The sequence below is a fragment of the Hippocampus comes genome, unplaced genomic scaffold (genome assembly GCF_001891065.2).
Source record: "Hippocampus comes isolate QL1 unplaced genomic scaffold, H_comes_QL1_v1.1 scaffold86, whole genome shotgun sequence".
In the NCBI taxonomy this organism is placed as follows: Eukaryota; Metazoa; Chordata; class Actinopteri; order Syngnathiformes; family Syngnathidae; genus Hippocampus; species Hippocampus comes.
In genome coordinates, this window is record NW_017805882.1 from 4,059,665 (window position 1) to 4,065,564 (window position 5,900).

Sequence of the window (5,900 nt, forward strand, 5' to 3'; positions counted from 1 at the left end):
AAGCAAAAACTTCAGTTCGTCACCACTATTTTAACAGTTAGATCTTCTTCTTCTTCGGCAGTGTCGTTTCAGTGGCAGCCATTTGGCATCAAGACCTTAACTACTTTCTACATCACATGCATTTGCAGCAGAAGCAGCGTATCATAAAGTGAAAACTAAAACATATTTCATAGTATTTACAATCATAGGAGAGGAAGTATTGGTTTCCCTGCTGAAGCTTCTGCCTCCGTGACCTGACCCTGGGTAAGTGGAAGATAATGGTATGGTATGATATGGTATTTACAATCACTTTTTACAATCATCTCTTTGACTCAAATGTTCAATAAATAAACAAAATACAACATACCGTGTGTGCCTTGAAACCCCAGAGTGTATAGTGGTAAAGTCCAAAACACGACATTAAAACCCATGTGCTGCAGTCGATCTAAATAAGTTTATATAACGCAACATACAATTTTACAAAAATTGTAAAAGTATTATTCCTGAATATTTATTTCACTTTCAACCACTCGACATGTTCAGTGGCATCAGTGCTATACATACACATATAGTTCTTATTTTTTTCTTTGTATTTTTGCCCTCTATGGACAATAAAAGCGGTACTGTGCTATGACCAAAACATATATATATAAATTGTTATCTTAACCGTGCTTCCATCAATGCAAAATTGCAGTTCGTCACCACTATTTTAACAGTTAGATCTTCTTCTTCGGCAGTGTCGTTTCAGTGGTAGCCATTTGGCATCAAGACCTTACTACTTTCTACATCACATGCATTTGCAGCAGAAGCAGCGTATCATAAAGTGAAAACTAAAACATATTTCATAGTATTTACAATCATAGGAGAGGAAGTATTGGTTTCCCTGCTGAAGCTTCTGCCTCCGTGACCTGACCCTGGGTAAGTGGAAGATAATGGTATGGTATGATATGGTATTTACAATCACTTTTTACAATCATCTCTTTGACTCAAATGTTCAATAAATAAACAAAATACAACATACCGTGTGTGCCTTGAAACCCCAGAGTGTATAGTGGTAAAGTCCAAAACACGACATTAAAACCCATGTGCTGCAGTCGATCTAAATAAGTTTATATAACGCAACATACAATTTTACAAAAATTGTAAAAGTATTATTCCTGAATATTTATTTCACTTTCAACCACTCGACATGTTCAGTGGCATCAGTGCTATACATACACATATAGTTCTTATTTTTTTCTTTGTATTTTTGCCCTCTATGGACAATAAAAGCGGTACTGTGCTATGACCAAAACATATATATATAAAAAACATGAATTAGAATATTTCATATCACACAATTTTTATGCCTTGTCTTTGATTTAAAGATGACAACATGCAATAATTGTACAAATTGTAACATATGGGGTAACCCATGTCTTACAAACATCGTAGAAATTGCAGCACAAGGGTTACGCTCTACACTCTCTCTCTCTCTCTCTCTCTCTCTCTCTCTCTCTCTCTCTCTCTCTCTCTCTCTCTCTCTCTCTCTCTCTCTCTCTCTCTCTCTCTCACCCTACATCCGGCATACAGGACCCAATAGAGACTGAAGTTAGACTCAAAGCCTGGAGATTTCTGTTGTCGTGTCAACCAACTGAAAATAATACAAGTAAAATGGTGAAGCGGAACAGAGTGGTTATTTGACTTTAATCCCATTTCAAACAAAAAGCATGAAGTCGAGATTTGTGGTGAAAATCATAATTCTGTCACGCAGATGGTGCATTTGTGAAATGTTTCAATGACATGACGTCATCTTTGGCGGGTGTCTTGATCAAATGATGGCATCAAAGAGACTATTATGGTTATAAGAAATTGGAAATCTTCCTACTTCATGCCAAGGGATATAATGTTGGTGTTTGAGGCATGGATTGCTGTGCATTGACGGCTGCATATGGCTACAACCACCTGCGTCAACGTAACGTGTCCCATTGGCTTATCTGGTAAATTACCCCAACACATTTCTACCTCCTCCAGCTTTGCTCCTTTGTCATCTCCTCCCTCCTGAATGGACTTTCTGGTGGGAGGTGCTATGATGTAAACAGAGGAGCGAGAACTTAAGAATGTGCAATATAGTATAACGATTAGCCCACAGTCAGTGCAGTATGATCAAAGCAACCCCAGTGTACAATCACCGCTGCAAGACACGCGGAACATTTCTGTCACGGGTGTCCATCAGTGACGGACTTAAAATGTCTGTCAGTACTCACCCGGTTAGTGACAATTCCAGTGAAAACCCACTTCTGTTGGTGCATAGTTTGTCACTTTTCAATTAAAAGTTTCCCATCAATTGTCAGTAAAATGGGCATCCATCAGTGATGGATCGACGGACTTTCCATCAGTACTGACGAATTACCCACCTCTGGAATTGGGGTACACCTGGTTGCCAACCAATCACATGGCAAGTATGGACAAAGGCATTTACATCCACACTCACACCTACAGAGTCTTCGATTAATGTACTGTGCATGTTTTTGGAATGTGGAAGGAAACTAGAGGATCAGGAGAAAACCCTGCAGGCACAAAGAGAACATAGAAAGACGGCAAATGACTGATTCCTAAAAAGTAAAAAACTAAACTGTTTTTGTGGTCGCTGGTTTCTTCAAAATTCTGTGATTTTTTTTCTTTAACTCTGTAATCTGTATCTCCCACTAACCTTTCGAGTTCCATCACTTCAAACTTCTTTTTTTTTTTTTTTTTCATCATGAGTTGATCAGAGAGGCACTGTGAAATGGCAATCTAACTCAGCAGCTCAGTCAATCAACTCTCTCCTTTGTTTGTACATTATCACTTTTTAAAAAATTCGTTCATTTTTTTTTTTTACCATTTAGTAATCTTATGTTGCGCTAAACTGGTTCCAATATGACGGCATTTTACCCATTACATTTATTGGTCGAGAATAACAGGGCTAGCAGATTTTTTTCCTTTGTTGTTTCTGATGCGTAACTGCAGGGAAAAATTCCCCTTAAAAAATTCAATTTAATTCATTTCAATTCAACTTTATTTGTATAGCAACTTATAATATAAAATGCAACTCAAAAGTGCTTCACATTGAGAATAAAACTGAAGAAACACTGACTCCTCCCCACCGAGCCAGGACCTTCCCAATGGCAGCATCCCCACCAGCAGAGAATGAACAGAACCCCCAACGGAGACGGCCCCCCAGCGAGGAAGACTGGAGTTTAAACAAAGTTCAATAAACAAGATAAAATAAGATCACGAGAAAAAAATGAATATAAATTGGTGAGAGTAAATTTGTAAAAGAAAAAAAAAGATGATAAAATCAGACAAACGCTAAACTAAAAAGGTGAGTCTTGAGTCTCTTTTTAAAAATATCGACGTTCTCTGCTGCCCTCAGGTTCTCTGGCAGGCCATTACACAAAAATGGGCCTTAAAATTTGAAAGCTGCCTTGCTGCGGGTTTTGGTTCTAACTGCAGAAACAGTTAAAAGTCCAGTGCCAGAGGACCTCAGGGTCCGCAAGGGTTGGTATGGTAAAAGCAAAACCAATAAATAACAAGGACCCAGGTCATTAAGAGTTTTATGAATCAATGAAAGAACCTTAGTCTATCTAATAACACACAGAAAGCCAATCCGGTGACATTAAAATTGGTGTAATGTGCTCTCTTTTTCTGGTCTTCGTCAGCATGCGCGCCACTGTATTCTATAAAAGTTGAAGACTAGATATTGTTTTCTTGGGAAGACCAGAAAGGAGAGCAGTGAAGTAATCAATACGAGTTTTCACGAGAGAGAAACGGCCAGACTCTGGCTATATTCTTCACATGATAAATTCCCGTGTTTATAACGTTCTTAATATGTGGAATAAAATTTAGCTCAGAGACGAAAATAACATCAAAATGTTTATCTCGTGTAGAATTAACACAGTGTTTTTAATTTAGGGGAAAAGTTTCTCTCTCCAAGTTTCAGGACCGATAACTAAAACTTCAGGTTTGTCCTTAAACATGTACTCTGCATCCACTTTGCACACTTACCGGAAAACATATGAAGAGACTCACTGAGGGAAGGGAGCCAACACCAAAGAGAGTGTGAAGATCAAGGACAGGAGATTTAAAATATTCTGTCCATTGATCAGTAGGGGGAACGGAAGGATACTTGCCAACAAATGAGCAAACTAATGGCTGTGTAGCCTCTTGCATTTGTTGGGGGAAGAGCGGCCTCCTCTCCCCCGCGTGTTCGTTGAATTTCGGATGAGGAGAATGTTGGTAATCCAAATAAAGGCTGGAGTTGATGAACAGTTCCTTCGAAGCTTTTAATAACAGAATATTCCGGGCACCCACGAATTACAGACAATGGCTGCGCGTCACGAGTGCGAAGCAGGAAGAGCTTCACATCATTTTTATACCATCAGAAGGGCGGTACCGAGACACAAAGTGTGATATCATAACTTTCGTTTCTCCTCAACCAATTCTCAGCTTGGCGCATTCCAAAGTTTGTGCGTCTTCAGTAGGGAGTATTCCAATTCTAGGTGATGATTGTTACAAGGACGCCAAGCTACACTGCGGGCATGGGAAAGTTATACAGCATGACGAAATATGAGCAGAATACAGACTTCATTCCCCCTCTCGGACTCGTAAGAGTCCGAAACCTGAAAAGGTTTAAATAAAGGTATCAGCAACATCATCGTCGCAGGCGGCTGGCGCAACGTCAAACAAGGGTTGTATGGAAAGATCAGATGTCAACATCTTATTAGTAGAACAAGATGCAAATGCATGCAACAATGACCACATGTTGATCGTTAAGGGATGTCCCTGTCCATGGTGTGTCAGATGTCCTCCGGGGCGGGGTCATGAATGAATCGACGAAACTGTAGTGTAGGGGAGTTGGATGAATAACCAGGAAGGAGCTGTTGTAAGCGTGAGCGGGAATGTCATGGAGAGATGGTGAGAAGGGTGGGGTTGTGGCTCATCAATGATGAATTGAACTATATCGGTTGTTTTCTTCAGGACCTTAGGGTAGACTACCTGGTCCCAGGTTGATTTTCACCGGGGTTATTTTGCCCGTATACCGTGAAATCAACCTCTGTTGAATGGTGTCACCAATAGGGGGCAGCTGGGGCTGGATCAGTAGATTTGGTTTTTTGGTCCTTGTCAGGTGGTGGGATCGCTCAGCCCAAGGTGGATTTGTGTGCAATAATTAGCCCAATAAAGAAAAATCATATCTTCTTTGCAGCATAATCAATTAATAATTGCAGGCATAAGCATTCTTCATTGCAAGCATGATCAATGCATCATTAATAATATGCAAATGTATGATAACTAAAAACAATCAACCTAACATTTCCCTTGTTTCTACTACATTTGCTCATATTGTCACATAGAACCTTCCTGTCAAACTTTATTCAGTGGAGTCATGTCATAGTTATCCTCAGGGGCTGGAAAAAATAGGTTATCACCAGTTTTAAAATAATCAAGAAAAGAATGCAGGAAAAGATGGTTAGAAATCATTTACGACATTTAGATATTGAAGTGAAATCATGTCTCCATTAGCCGATATTTTCTATATCAGAACCTTTACCATCCAAAAGTAACAGCAGAGGGTACATTCCATTCACTTTAGACGTCGTGGGCGTACCAATCGGAGTGATAAACCGGATAAGCAGAGCCTAGATACAGGAAAGTCAGCAACATCCACACAATGTCAAGATAGCTGGGGGAAAAATGTAAGAGAGGTTAACACACCATTTTCTTTTTTAAACGTCACAAAGGTCTTTCCCACTTCCGAACTTTCTGTGCATGCAGACATGGCTGGGTCCCTGGACATGACATGGATCCATCCCTTACTTTGTTGGACCCTGGTCTTTCCTGGATCCCACTTATTATTTAAGAGTAAATAAAGCAGCACACCCACTAACAACACGCAAAATGTG

At 39.7% G+C, this 5,900-nt stretch overlaps 1 long non-coding RNA gene across 1 annotated transcript; it reads left to right on the forward strand.

The window, feature by feature from the left end:
- Positions 1–4,488: 4,488 nt before the first annotated feature.
- LOC109527269 (uncharacterized) lies at positions 4,489–4,825 on the forward strand. The gene is made up of 2 exons (XR_002170499.1): positions 4,489–4,627; positions 4,725–4,825. It is a non-coding gene; the product is annotated as an uncharacterized LOC109527269 (long non-coding RNA).
- The last annotated feature ends 1,075 nt before the right edge of the window (positions 4,826–5,900 follow it).